This window comes from Toxotes jaculatrix, chromosome 10, assembly GCF_017976425.1.
Source record: "Toxotes jaculatrix isolate fToxJac2 chromosome 10, fToxJac2.pri, whole genome shotgun sequence".
Taxonomy (NCBI): Eukaryota; Metazoa; Chordata; class Actinopteri; family Toxotidae; genus Toxotes; species Toxotes jaculatrix.
Window position 1 is genome coordinate 859,966 of NC_054403.1, and position 15,283 is coordinate 875,248.

Here is a 15,283-nt window from a genome sequence, read left to right on the forward strand (position 1 = left end):
CTAAATTCTCCATCCAACAGGAACTAGGTTATTTATGTAAAATTGTACACAAACATGATCAATGATTAAATGAATGAGATTTCCTTTAAAAAAAGTTTTAATATTATTGTAAGGGCTTTATTTAAATTGTCAGTCTTTTATTTTGAAAAGCATGTACAAGTTGTTTGGAATCTAATGCTTTTTTAGTGAAAAGTAACTCAGTACTTTTATTGCAGTGCTACACTGAAGCTCCAGTGTTTCCATTTTCTGCTTCTTTATACTTTGACTTCACAACTTTTCAGAGGGAAATATTTCACTGTTTTACTACATTTATTTCACAGCTACAGTTACTTTTCAGTAACTTCAGATCCTGTGTGAGCTGCTCTGCACTTCACTGCAGCTTCATGACTCCATCTAGTGGACTGACAGTGGAAGTACAGCAGCTGATGGCAGCTTCCTCTGCCTCACACTGCTGTCTGGCTGCATTCAACTGACACTGATATGAAAGAGGAAAGAAGAGCCAATCAGTGGAGGAGCAGCTGATATTTCTACAGGACAAATGATGGAGAGGATGATTTCAGTTGATGTGCAGATGAATGATTTGTGTTTTCTCTCCAGATGAAGGTAGAAAGTGTGTGTGAGCTGATGTGGATGTGAATTCAGCATCATGAATCAGTGTGAGGACAGAGAGGAGGGAGCCCCTCCCCCTAAAAGCAGTCTGTGTGGGGACCATGAGATCCAGACCAAAGCTCAGAGGTGAGATGAGGATCTCTAACTGTCCATGACTCTTCTCCATGTCAGAGCTCAGCACTCACATCACTGCACCATCATTATTCACACTCAAAGCTCTGTGTGTGTTGTGTTGAAGGCCAGAGAAGCAGCACACACCAGACTCTGTTGGACCTGGACCTGAACACGGACCTGAGCCCAGCTGTGTGTCCATGAAGAGTGACGGGTCAATGGTTGACCCCATTAATTTCAAAGGACAGTCTCCCTCTGCTGCAAAGAAGTGAGCTGCAGCTGAGTTTAAAATGTATCAGACAGCTGTCCTGTATAACTGGTCTTCTATGAAAGATGAAGTGATTGTGTTTTGTCTCCAGGCTTCATGAATGACACAGTATATGAACATGATCAGGCTGAAACACAGGCTTTAGTGGCAAAGTTGATGTTTCTCTTTTCAAGAAAAGCACTTCTTACGTTCTTCTATATGTGTCATTCAGATCAGAACTAAAACTCCCTGTAACTCAGCTCCTATCCAGTTCCAGTGTTTGTGTTAGTGTCCTGTAGCAGAGGTGAGACTTCTGTCAAACCCAGTGTGAGTCCTTAAAACTCATCATTTAAAAGGTGGACTTGTTGTGATGACTCTAGGTCATGAGGTACAGAACTGATTGCTTGTTTCTTCTCACTGAGAATGTCACAGCACAGTAGTGTTTCCTTTAATCAGGACAGTCACCACAGAACATAAAAGCAGCTGTTGTTTATGTACAAAGCATAAAACACTCACAGATGCTGCAAACATAATGTGAGCTAATTCTTCATGATTCCTCCACAGAGTGGACCAGGAGAGCTCAGAGGTTCCCAGTGCTCAGTCTGCCCAGCAGCATCAAACACACCTGGACTCCATATTTATGGTCTGTACATGGACAACAACTACTTTGACATCTGTTGTGTTGATAATAATCTCCATGCTGCACTTTTTAGAGCAGTGGATTGTCAGTGTGTCCAACATGGATCTGATGTTTGGCTCCATGGTTTTACTTTGATTGTGTCATTCATATAGTTTTCTGTTCCAGCTGCTGGAGGAGAACATTGTCACTTTTGTGAAGAAGGAGCTGAAGAAGATCCAGAAGGTTGTGAGTCCAGATTACCCACAATGCTCAGAGAGTCAGAGGGAGGATGAGGAGGTGTTGGACGGTGAGGATGAAGAGCAGAGGAGGAGCAGCAGAGAGGCTTTTGTGAAGATCACAGTGAACTTCCTGAGAAGAATGAAGCAGGAGGAACTGGCTGACCGTCTGCACAGCAGTAAGAGGATTTCTCTAAAGATTCAACATGATGGACAAATGGGACATTTACTAACGTCTCAGGACATGGAGGGAAATATGTTCATGTGTGTTCTTTAGGGGGATGAACATGTCATGTTTTCTTTATGAATCAGTCATTGATGTTGTTTCTTGTTTGTTCATTCAGAACATGTTGCTGCAGTTTGTCAACGTAAACTTAAATCTGCTCTGAAGAAGAAGTTCCAGTGTGTGTTTGAGGGGATCTCTAAAGCAGGAAACCCAACCCTTCTGAATCAGATCTACACAGAGCTCTACATCACAGAGGGAGGGACTGGAGAGGTCAATGATGAACATGAGGTCAGACGCATTGAAACAGCATCCAGGAAACCAGCCAGACCAGAAACAAGAATCACACAAGAAGACATCTTTAAAGCCCCGCCTGGAAGAGATGGACCAATCAGAACAGTGATGACAAAGGGAGTGGCTGGCATTGGGAAAACAGTCTTAACACAGAAGTTGACTCTGGACTGGGCCGAAGACAAAGCCAACCAGGACATACACTTGACATTTCCATTCACGTTCAGAGAGCTGAATGTGCTGAAAGAGAAAAAGTTCAGCTTGGTGGAACTTGTTCATCACTTCTTTACTGAAACCAAAGAAGCAGGACTCTGCAGGTTTGAAGAGCTCCAGGTTCTGTTCATCTTTGATGGTCTGGATGTGTGTCGACCTCCTCTGGACTTCCACAACACTGAGATCCTGACTGATGTTACAGAGTCCACCTCACTGGATGTGCTGCTGACAAACCTCATCAGGGGGAAACTGCTTCCCTCTGCTCGCCTCTGGATAACCACACGACCGGCAGCAGCCAATCAGATCCCTCCTGAGTGTGTTGACATGGTGACAGAAGTCAAAGGGTTCACTGACCCACAGAAGGAGGAGTACTTCAGGAAGAGGTTCAGAGAGGAGGAGCAGGCCAGAAGGATCATCTCCCACATCAAGACTTCACGAAGCCTCCACATCATGTGCCACATCCCGGTCTTCTGCTGGATCACTGCTACAGTTCTGGAGGATGTGTTGGAAACCAGAGAGGGAGGAGGGCTGCCCAAGACCCTGACTGAGATGTACATCCACTTCCTGGTGGTTCAGTCCAAACTGAAGAATGTTAAGTATGATGGAGGAGCTGAGACAGATCCACACTGGAGTCCAGAGACCAGGAAGATGATTGAGTCTCTGGGAAAACTCGCTTTTGAGCAGCTGCAGAAAGGAAACCTGATCTTCTATGAATCAGACCTGACAGAGTGTGGCATCGATATCAGAGCAGCCTCAGTGTACTCAGGAGTGTTCACACAGGTCTTTAAAGAGGAGAGAGGACTGTACCAGGACAAGGTGTTCTGCTTCGTCCATCTGAGTCTTCAGGAGTTTCTGGCTGCTCTTCATGTCCATCTGACCTTCATCAACTCTGGAGTCAATCTGCTGTCAGAAGAACAATCAACCTCCAACTGGTCTAAACTGTTCAGATACAAACCTGATCCAACACAGCTCTACCAGAGGGCTGTGGACAAGGCCTTACAGAGTCCAAATGGACACCTGGACTTGTTCCTCCGCTTCCTCCTGGGTCTTTCACTACAGACTAATCAGACTCTCCTACGAGGTCTGCTGACAGAGACAGGAAGTGGCTCACAGACCAATCAGGAAACAGTCCAGTATATCAAGAAGAAGATTGAAGAGATTCCCTCTGCAGAGCAAAGCATCAACCTGTTCCAATGTCTGAATGAACTGAATGACTGTTCTCTAGTGGAGCAGATCCAACAGTCCCTGAGTTCAGGACGTCTCTCCACAGATAAACTGTCTCCTGCTCAATGGTCAGCTCTGGTCTTCATCTTACTGTCATCAGAAAAAGATCTGGACGTGTTTGAGCTGAAGAAATACTCTGCTTCAGAGGAGGCTCTTCTGAAGCTGCTGCCAGTTGTCAAAGCCTCTAACAAAGCTCTGTAAGTGTATAGATAGTTGGATTTATTCATCATTATATAAAGACTCTGCTATTTTATTCAGCAGGAGGGAAAATAAATTCCTCTCTTCTTTAATTCCTTATCATCATCTCTGACCTCTGAGCTTCATCACATTGAATCTGAATTAAAATAATGGACCTACATTAAAGAGCCAAGTCTCAGCTTTAATTTGAGCAGGTTTACATCAGTATAGAAAGAACTGTGTGGGAGATTCAGCCCTTTTAGTGGTTCAAAAGTAACTGGACAAATACACATGAAATGAAACAAACTCCTCAGATTTAAAATTTAGTGTAAAATCCTTTGCAGTCATTGACTGTAGTATCCATTATTATATTTTAAAAACTTAAAGACATAAAGGCCTGGATGACTTGTAACTTTCTTCTTCTGAATTCAGACAAAACTGAGGTTATTGTGTTCAGTCCTAAACACCTCAGAAACAGACAATCTAACTAAATATGGATGGCATTAATTTAGCCTCCAGTATGACTGTGAGGAACCTTGGAGTCATTTTTGATCAGGATTTGTCCTTTAACTTGCATATAAAACAAATTTCTAGGACCGCCTTCTTTCACCTGCACAATATCAGTTTAGGAACATTCTGTCTCAGAGTTATCCTGATAAATTAGTCCATGCTTTTGTTACTTCTAGGCTGGACTACTGTAATTCCCTATTATCAGGATGTCCAGTTAACTCTCTAAAAAGCCTACAGCTGATCCAAAATGCTGCAGCGAGAGTACTGACTGGAATTAGCAAGAGAGATCATATTACTCCTGTACTAACTTCTCTTCATTAGATTCCTGTAAAATCCATAATTGATTTTAAAATCCTTCTCCTTACATATAAGGCCCTCAATGGGCAGGCTCCTTCATATCTCAAAGAGCTGATCGTACCATATTATCCCAACAGATTGCTTTCGTTCCCAGAATGCAGGTTTGCTTATGGTTCCCAGAATCTCTAAAAGTAGAATAGGAGGCCGAGCCTTTAGCTATCAGGCCCCTCTCCTATGGAACCAACTGCCAGTTTGGGTTCGGGAATTTTAAAACGAAGCTTAAAACCTTCTTGTTTGACAAAGCTTATAATTAGTTGTAGTTCCAGTTTTAGTTATTATGACTAAACCTATAGTTAGTCACAATTATTTCTATAGACACTGTTACAGTTAAGGATAAAGCCCATAGTAGGGCTGGCTCAGGCAACTGAACCATCCCTTAGTTAGGCTGCTATAGGCCTAGGCTGCTGGGGAAATTCCCATCATCCTCTGCACATCTATTCTCTTCTCTCTTTCTCTCCTCAGACCCAGTCTCACATGTATTAGCCTTTATTCCACGTCATTAACTCTGTGTCTTCTCTGTCCTGTAGTCCTGTGCTTGTTTCTCTCTGGTCTCTCTTTCTCTGTACCTTTCTGCAGGTATCTCTTGCTCCGGAGCTGCATGTTCTCTGTCTGTGGTCCTGGCTCCACCCACCTGCTGCTGTTTATTGTCTACAATTATCCATTTCAACCACATTACTATGTTTAATGTTCCATTCTGCTACAGATACATTTTGGATTAATATTCTATACAGACTGTAATGTAAATAAATAAACCAGTCATGACAGCTTTTTGCTTCTGTGCTCTGTTTCCTATCATAACTGTAATGTGCTCAGCACACATTATCCACTAATTGTTCTGTAATCTGAATGCTGACCCTCTAACATTGTCATGTTTATATGCTGCATGTCCTTCTCCTCCTCTCCTCCATTCCCAGCTGTCCTATCTTCCCCCTTTTCCTCCTTTCACCCTGCTCGGCCATCAGAAGGAGGGTCCCCCAAATGAGCCAGGTTCTGCTCAAGGTTTCTTCCTGTAAAAAGGAAGAAACCTTTCTTGCCACTGTCGCCTTAAACGCTTGCACTGGTTTCAGGCTCTGGGTCTCTGTAAAGCGCTTTGAGACGATTTTGATTGTGGAAGGAGCTAGATAAATAAGGATTTGGATCAGAGCCAATGAAAGATGATCATCAATGTAGAAACTGCTCATTGGTTAGCAGGTGGATCAAGAGCTGATATTTCTGCTTCAAAGAACAAATCTGTGTTTGATGTTTGGCCCAGTTTTCAAATGCAGGTCTGTTAGTTTGCTGTGAGCTACAGAGCAAACTGAGAGTTTTGTTCCTTTGATTGTCCTTTCAACACAAATGTTATTTGACTTTTTCTTCATTGTTTCCTCTTCAGACTGAGCAGCTGTAACCTCTCAGAGAGAAGCTGTGAAGCTCTGTCCTCAGTCCTCAGCTCCCAGTCCTCTAGTCTGAGACACCTGGACCTGAGTAACAATGACTTGAAGGATTCAGGAGTGAAGCTTCTGTCTACTGGACTGAAGAGTCCACACTGTACCCTGGAGACTCTCAGGTCAGGATCCATCAACCTGTTTAGCTGATGATTTGCTCATATCTGATTTACATCAGTGGATAAATAGCCAACTTGTGTAAGATTGTTCAAAGTAAAGTTCAGCAGAACTTTCTAGACTCAGAAAGTAATTCATCATTTCCTCTGTTGATTTTTTTTAATCCTACAGATGATGTTTAAGGAATTTGCCTGAAATACATTGAACCTGGACCAAAATGGACCAGAACCAAAAACAAAAATATGAACAAAAAAATAACAAAATAGACCAGCAGGTGTTGACAGAAGGTTCCTGTGTGATGATGTGTGTGTCTGCAGGCTGTCAGGATGTATGATCACAGAGGAAGGCTGTGCTTCTCTGGCCTCAGCTCTGAGCTCCAACCCATCCTATCTGAGAGAGCTGGACCTGAGCTACAATCATCCAGGAGACTCAGGAGTGAAGCTGCTGTCTGCTGGACTGGAGTATTCACACTGGAGATTGGACACCCTCAGGTATGGAGAGGCCTGCTGCAGCCACAGACAGTGTGTGATAGAGGAGGAAGAGCTGGAAACATTTAGTGTGTCACAGCTGATAACAGATCTCTACACAAGTGCTTTGAATTCAACAACAACACAAAGAGGGTGTTTCTGTAATTCTGACTTCAGTATCTCATCATGACTCACTGTGTCATATTTAAGAGAAAATATGTGACAATCATTAAATCAAGTGTGGTCAGCCTTTTTCTGTGACCTGAGCAGGACTTTCTCAGACTGCATTTCATGCTGCATCAGCACAAAGCCAGCGTGGAAACATTTGAGCTGCAGCTGGTTGAACTGCTCCTGAACCAACAGAGCCACTTTGAGCACTCAGAGTGCTTTCACCACAACAACCCCAAAGACTTTAGATACCTGTTCAGTGCTGACACACTAATAATAACATCCCAACAATAATAAGACCTTCTACACTGCTCAGAGACATTCATATGCCAGTGTCTCAAACCAAGTAAGAAATGAAATCAGGTCTCTGATCATGTCTCTGTCTTCTAAAATATCCATGATCAATAATCAGCTGAACCTCTCTGAGATCCTGATCTTGTCATTCTGAGATCTTTTGTTGTGTCTGACACCAAAAGTCATATCAAATGGAGAAGACAAATGATGAAATCTTTCCTCCATGTCACCTCCCTGCTCCGTATAATTCCAAGATAAGGACTCCAGGTCTTTTGTCTCTTTGCTGAATGAACAGAATAATCAAACCATCTGTGTATGAGAGCCATGTAATGTCCATGTTTGCATGCTGAAAGAGAACGTGCTGGTCTGACCCCCCTCCTCCTTTCAGGGTGAAGCCTCGTGGAGTCTGCTGGTTGAGACCAGGTCTGAGGAAGTGTAAGTGTGGTTTTCATTTGATTCCTGAAAACAAAGCAGCTCACATTCAACCGTCTTCAAAGTGTCAATCAATGATCAGGTGATAGATCAATAACTGCAGCTGTGTTGTGTCTTCCTCTCTCCATCAGATTTCTGTGAACTCACCATCGACACAAACACAGTAAACAGAAAGCTCAAACTGTCTGACAACAACAGGAAGGTGATAGATGTGGAGGAGGATCAGTCATATCCTGATCATCCAGACAGATTTGACCAGTGGCCTCAGCTGCTGTGTAGTAATGGTCTGACTGGTCGCTGTTACTGGGAGGTCGAGTGGAGAGGAGGAGTTTATATATCAGTGAGTTACAGAGGAATCAGAAGGAAAAGAAACAGAGAAAACTGTTTGTTTGGAGAGAACGATCAGTCCTGGAGCCTGAGCTACTCTGATGGTGGTTACTCTGTTTGGCACGATAGCAGAAAGACACATGTCTCTTCTTCCTCCTCCTGTTCATCATCTTCCTCTGTCTCTGACAGAGTAGCAGTGTATGTGGACTGTCCTGCTGGCTCTCTGTCCTTCTACAGAGTCTCCTCTGACTCACTGATTCACCTCTACACCTTCAATACCACATTCACTGAACCTCTGTATCCTGGGTTTGGGTTTGACATCTGGTCGTCTGGTTCCTCAGTGTCTCTGTGTAGAGTGTAGCAGAGAGAGTCTCCTCCTGTTAGAGAAACTCTCTCACTGTTGAACAGATAGTTCAGTCTGTACATGTCTGTCTCTTTCACTCACACACACCTTTTCAGATACATGTATTAAAGCAGTTTATTTGTTAAACTCTTCTAAATGATTCCTTGTAAACTTCTTCCTCTTCCAGTCCTTTAAAGATGGAAGCTACGATTATTACAGGAGAAAAATGTTGCTGACTTTTACTTTGTTAAGATTCTAATCATGATCTTGTCCTTTCACATTAAAAGCATCATCGTGAACATCAGTGTTGTGTCTTTCTCTGAATCTTGGGACAACGGAACTGATTCAGTTCAAACTAAAATGCAGCCAGTTTATCTGAAAGATCTGAGAAAAAACAAAGATAGAAACTTGTCAAACTGTCTTTCAGAGGTTCACAGAGTTAGAAAGCTCCTGACTACTCTGAAGAGTTTGAGCTTTTCAAGAAGAAAATGAGATACATTAACAGTCTGTGTATTCACTGCAGAATGTGAAAAACCTTCAGGAGCACTGAGGAAAGTTTTCACTGTTTGTTGATGCACGTCAGACACAGCTGCTACTCAGCCTGGCTGAGGTGTATTATTGTCACACAAACATCAGTTTTCTTTTTAGTTTAGGAAATAAAAATAAAAAAATGATGGCTGGAGTTGCAAATAGCACATCTTCATAATCAGGTCCCACATTAAACCCACAACAAAACACAAATCATCATTTCAGTAATTCACTCATACATGAACCTGCTTCATCATATCATCCATTATATTAATGCCAAACCAAAATCCCCCCTCACACTCAGTGGGACCTGGTATGGCAGCTAAGCAGCTGTACAGGTACCTCCTACCACTATATAAGGCAGCCTTCTTCAGCTGCTCTGGTTCAGCCTCCAGGCACAGAGAAGGAGAGGACCAAGATGGCAGCAGCACTGGTAAAAGCATATGAGTGAATAAACCATCTTGAAATAACAGAACTGGTGTGTAGAGTGTTTCTTATGTTTTACTGTGAGGGTTGGGTATATGGTGTATGAACATTTGTCCAATGTGGTGCGTTCACTCACTAGGAAAACAGTGGGGAATTATTTGTTATGAACCATGAATGGGTACAGGGCTGAGTGTCTGTCCTACCATGTGCTACTAGTGAGCAGGGACGTGGTCTTCGTCTCAGAGGGAACAAGGAAAAAGACAAGAAGTCGACAGAGGACAGATACACAAGGGCTAGGGTTTCAAAATAAAACGGGAAAAGCAAAAACTCAAGAGTAACATGTTTTAACAAAAACAGTAAACTACTAACAAAACAAGAGTCCTCAACAGTCCAAAAGGAGATATATAGTTTCGATATAAACTCTTCTCCAGTGTTGACACCTAACACTTAAAATGTGTTTTATTTACTTTTTAGAGTTAAACTTTATTAATTATTATATTTTTTAATTTTATGGGAAAATGACCACCAAACACCATCCTGTTGATTTTCGCTTTTATTTGTGCAAATACATTTAAAAATTCAACACATGACACTTTGAATTAATTCCCGTCTTAAAACTGTAAAATTTAACAGCACACAGGCAGCAAATAATGCCAATGAAAAACATTTGTGAAGTTGTACAAAACACTGTAAACAACACATTACTGCATAATAAAATGTCTGCAAATGTATAAAAAACTGACACATTTCTCTGTGGTGCATTGTGTAACTTGAGGTAGACGACTACTCACTTTACAGTTCAAGTATAAAACAGTAAGAGAACTCATTCAATTCAGATTAGAAATCAGATTATACAACTCTCTGATACAACATAACATAGTGAATCACAACCATATGACATCTGAGCATCAAACTTTGAAATATCTTAATCTCTCCCTTTCTAGAATCAGTTCACTCTGTGTAGTGTCGCTCACTTGGAAAGCATGGAAGTGATCATGGAAACAAGTTTCATGCTCAATCAAAACAAAAAACCCTTTGTGTAAAATGATTGATGTTATTTTGCTGAACAATGGTTCATGTTTTCATCAGTACCAGTGCACACAAAGAGTCCAACACGATACTCAGCTCCACAGCATTTCACCCACTGTGTGACAGACGATGGCTTCACAATCAAGGTGAAGAGATGCTGTTATATCTTCAGAAAAATCCAGTGTTTCAACTGAACACATTTTAACTGGACAAGACTCAACTGTTTTTAAGGACAGGCATTCCCAGTGATAGCTGCTTGATAACCTGCTTGACAAATTCCTCTACCACACCCCAAAAGCTTGGCCATAACTGAACAGCTTTGCTCTGAGCTCTTTTACTCTGGGAGTTTCTTCAGTTATATCAATATTGTACAGAGCTGTCTGCAAAAATGTGTACAGGCTGGAGAGAGCGTCATCATACTTCACACCGAAAACAAAATGTGACTTGAACAGCTCATCAAAAGCACCAAAGGATGTACATGACTGACATGACAGAAGCTTTTTGTCCAAGACAATATAAAAGGTGAAAACCTGGGTCTTTGAAGTTCCTGTGGTAAGAAGATATGGCTGATGGGTTCCTTCAGTGGTCAGGAGATGATCCTCAAGGCTTTGGGATGACTGAAAGAAGAGAAATATGTTTACAAAAATGTGTTTCTAAAACTCAGCAACATCTACAGTATTTGGAAGTTTTGACAAACCTTCTGAAATTTCACCAGATGATCCGTTGCCTCTCCGACGCTGATCTTTGTGGGACGCTTTCTTCCAGCTGGTTGTGGAGTGAGAAGATGAAGCAGCACCAGAAGCCATGTTGCTGTCCCACTCTGAGGACAGAGTGAAAAGTACTTTTACACTCATTATATATATTAAGTAGTGTGTTTATGATATTACTCTGTGCATTCTTCTAATGGTTTTACTATGATCTTAACCAGGGTCTGTTTTGACCGATTCTCAGGGGAGTAAGATAGAGACATGGGACCTTGTCCTACCCCCCCATTTGTGTGTACCCCGAGTCCAACGGTACCACCCTCGAGTCTCTAGGACTTAGGGTTCTGGAGTTATGAGCATTTGAAGTTCCCTCAAATAAGGGAGTTGGGAGAGTGAAAATTTGGGGTTTTAACCAGGGTCAGTTTTAACCGATTCTCAGGGGAACAAGATAGAGACATGGGACCTTGTCCTACCCCCCCATTTGTGGGTACCCCGAGTCCAACGGTACCACCCTTGAGTCTCTAGGACTTAGGGTTCCAGAGTTATGAGCATTTGAAGTTCCTCCATATCAGTGAGTTGGGAGCGTGAAAATTTGCCTAAGTGTGAGAGTCCAAAAGTGATCCCCCAGAAAGTGTTTAGGAGCACGTTTCAGAGCCTAAGGAGTTGTTTGGACCCCCCTTTCTGTGGTACTTTTTGTAAAGTTGAAGTTGGTGTTTAGGGTTGCTAAGAGTGTACAGGGCTTGGAGTTTTAAACATTTACACAAATAACAACTATTAATGGCCCAGTCATTATAAATCTGTGCTGGAGAGCAAAGCAATGTTCAGCCCTCACACTGAATCTTAACTGCAGACTTAAGTGGCCTATTTAGACTCAGAGATGCTTTTGTAAAATAAATCAATAAAAACACAATAAACTGATGACTGTTGGACGACTCACATAACTGCATTACTATTCTGATGATAACTGTACCTGCTTCATCAGCAGTGTCAGATCCTTCATTCAGAGCAGCTTTCAGTTGTTGTTTTAAGAGAGACGTCTCTTTCAGGTTCCTGCCTCCTTGATAACTTTATCTTTAAAACTGCTGTTCCATTTTTCAAGGAACCTTGAAGCAACCTCTGCTCCAAACATCAGTGAGAAGTCTTGCAAAATCTAAATAAAAAGAGAAAAACATTTTCAAATGTTTAAAATAAACCAATATTTTTACTAAAAAATAGTACATCATCTGACCGCTGTGGGTCATGAAGAATCTGCTGACGGTAGTAGAAGGTTTTTATAAACTATTTACAACTACACTTAGATCTATGTTGTAAGCAAATACATTCATCTCATACATGTACATATTATTTGCATTTTTTAGGAATTATGTCAAATAAGGATTAAAATCTTGTTGTAAACAAGCTGGAAAACAATTACATTTTCTGCAAGTACACTGTCCATCAAAGGCTGGCATCCAGAATCACTTGTGTCTCTGCTTAAAGTGCTTGAGACTGACAGTGTATCTGTCAGACTTGGAGAGGAGGAGCCTTCACACCCTTGCTGCAGGACACTTAGATCTGAAGATCACACACACACACAAGTATAAGGCAAATAAAATCTAAAGTCCAGCACATTAAAACTATATCACATACCTGGCTGGATATTACCTGTCTCAAGACAAAACATTACCATTACCTATAACTCTGCTTACCACAAGTAGTGAGGGTCACATATTCTGTCAGGTCTGAACGATCAGCCAGGTTCATAGATGCTTCAGTAGATGGGAGGTCTGAAATGCAGACAACACATACAGCTTAATATGAACTGATTAAATACTGTACTTTGGAATTCTTATCATCCACTTCTCACAATCACATATTTTTGTCTGTGTCAAGATACAAATCTCTCAAAATATAAGTGCAGCAAACTATGAATTTTTAAATGACAGTAGATAAAGTGAGAACAATGACAAAATATCACACATTTAAAGTACTTTCTGGTAAAAATCATGCTCTTACCAGCCTTGTGATGACGTTCCTTGTGCTGCTCATGCCGCGATAAAATGTGTCGTGAATTCCAGGGGCAGAGTTAAAACCAGATCCTGAACACCAGGGAATAAACTCCAAAATTCACCTCGGCCTGGGTGTACACCTTAACACAAACTGTAGTCAGAGTTATAAAATAAACTCCAGAAATGTAACTCTTTCACACTTTTTTGCCTGACTCCAGATTTTAGTACTTTGTGAATTTGCTGTGTGTTAGTACATGTAGTTGTGTACAGTTCAGCTGCTGCTGTCCTTGGTGCTGAATTCACCAACCCAGCTGAATGGTCCTGAGTGATTATTGTTGTAATTCATTTGGTATTTTTGAGGAGGTTCAATATCATTAGTATGGGTTATGTTTTGGTTAATGTTAGGCTTTCAGTTATGATGTGTCCTCATAACTATATTAAGACAACAATGTGTGTGTGTGTGTGTGTGTGAGAGAGAGAGAGAGTGTTTGTCCTTTGATGCCTTTGATGTATCAACATTCTACAGTCTGATGTCACAGGCTGCAGTAAGTGGACACACAGCCAGAGACAAGTTCAGAAGTCAAACAGGAGCAGAAACAGTTGGACTGGACAGGACTTGCTCATGATTTAGGAAGAAAGAAGCACTCAGATGTTTCTGCACAATTATTGACAAGGAAGGGAGGAGCTACTGCTGTTACAAGGACAAGAGGAAACTACAGGAAAGTCCAGATCACCTCCAAGGTTTTCAGTAAGTCAGTACATGTTAGTAGTTCATGTTAGTGTTTAGTTCATTTAGTGAAATGTTTTGTTCAGATGATTTGTTTGTTAACTTGATGTGATATTTATGCACACAAGAACACGATGTTCAGCCAAAAAGTGTTTGGGCACACACACAAAAAGTAGCTGTTTTAAATATTTACATCTTCCATCTTACTCAATGTTGGACAGGAATGGATCTATAAGTGATCAGACTCAGTAACAGCCTTTATCAGATGATGGATAGTCAGAGAATTCTCGTCAGGTGGATAAGGTGATTTTTGATTGCTTCTTGTGCTTGGATTTGTAGAGAAATCCAGATGATTATTGTCTTTATTAAACATTGGATTTGTTAGTGGCGTTTTAGCATGTATAAAGAGACTTTTTATGTGTTGGTGTTGCTCACGGCCATACCACCCTTGGCACGCCCGATCTCGCCTGATCTCGAAAGATAAGTAGAGTAGGGCCTGGTTAGAACTTGGATGGGACACCACCTGGGAATACTAGGTGCTATAAACCTTTTATCTCCAGTTTTGATTCACAATAAACAAAAAAATATCATCCCTAAACTAGTGAGGTTCATCTCCATCTTGTGACGTGGCTTTGTTGATTTAGAGTTATATGTCAACTTATTAAACCCATTTTTAGGAGAGGGAGCTGAAAAGGGAGCTTGCTCCGCTCACTCCACGCATCGACCTGGCATTGCAGTGCCGCCGGGAACGGTGCACCTTTATCTTGCTTTGTAGAAAATCAAGTTCTGACACACGTTTAGTTAGGAGTCAAACTTTTACAGTGGCTGAAGGAACATGCGGCTAAGTTTTTATCAAGTGAATTGTGCACAACCAGTCAGTTGATTTACTGATATCACCCAGGGAACCCAGCTCAACAACACAGTGCACCTCAGCTACGATGATTGGTCGCGGACTCCCTGAAGACGCCAGATCGTTTCCCAGACTTTGTAGTCTCCATGTAAAAGCCAGGCCTGGATTTTTCAGGCTGGAGGTGGTGGGGAGGCTGGGATTTAGCACGCGGCAAGCCAAGGGAGGCGCACCGCGACGGTGGTAGCCGGGACGACTAGGGTCCTCAGCTGCTCTCTGAGACAGGCCTGTTCTGACTCTTGTTTCTCTTCATAGCGCATAAGTCTTTCGCCTTTTACTAAAGACTTCCGTGGAGAGGAACACCAATGAGTTGAAGTTATTTTTGGCTGGCTTGGCTTTATGGCTGAGCCTTTTGAGTTGGTGAAAAGTCAAACGTCTTTGTAGAGCGCCACAAGTGTGAGCTCCCCTGTCCGACTTTGCTCTTCCTTTGCGGAAGAAATGCGTGCTAGATGTTGTCATTTCGTTGGTATACTTTATTTTTAGGATTTGGTGGGGATGCTGGCGTCTTTGAGACAGGAAAAGTGTACATGATGACAATAAAAAAAGAAATAACGCTACTGAATGAACCTATTTCTTCAATATGAC

At 41.8% G+C, this 15,283-nt stretch overlaps 1 non-coding gene and 2 pseudogenes across 1 annotated transcript; all 3 read left to right on the top strand.

Moving 5' to 3' along the window:
* Positions 1-14,220: 14,220 nt before the first annotated feature.
* LOC121189030 lies at positions 14,221-14,339 on the top strand (annotated as a pseudogene).
* A 62-nt stretch (positions 14,340-14,401) lies between these two features.
* Positions 14,402-14,553, top strand: LOC121189043 (annotated as a pseudogene).
* Positions 14,554-14,931: 378 nt separating this feature from the next.
* Positions 14,932-15,043, top strand: LOC121189079. Its single transcript, XR_005894793.1, has one exon. It is a non-coding gene; the product is annotated as a U5 spliceosomal RNA (small nuclear RNA).
* Positions 15,044-15,283: the final 240 nt, after the last annotated feature.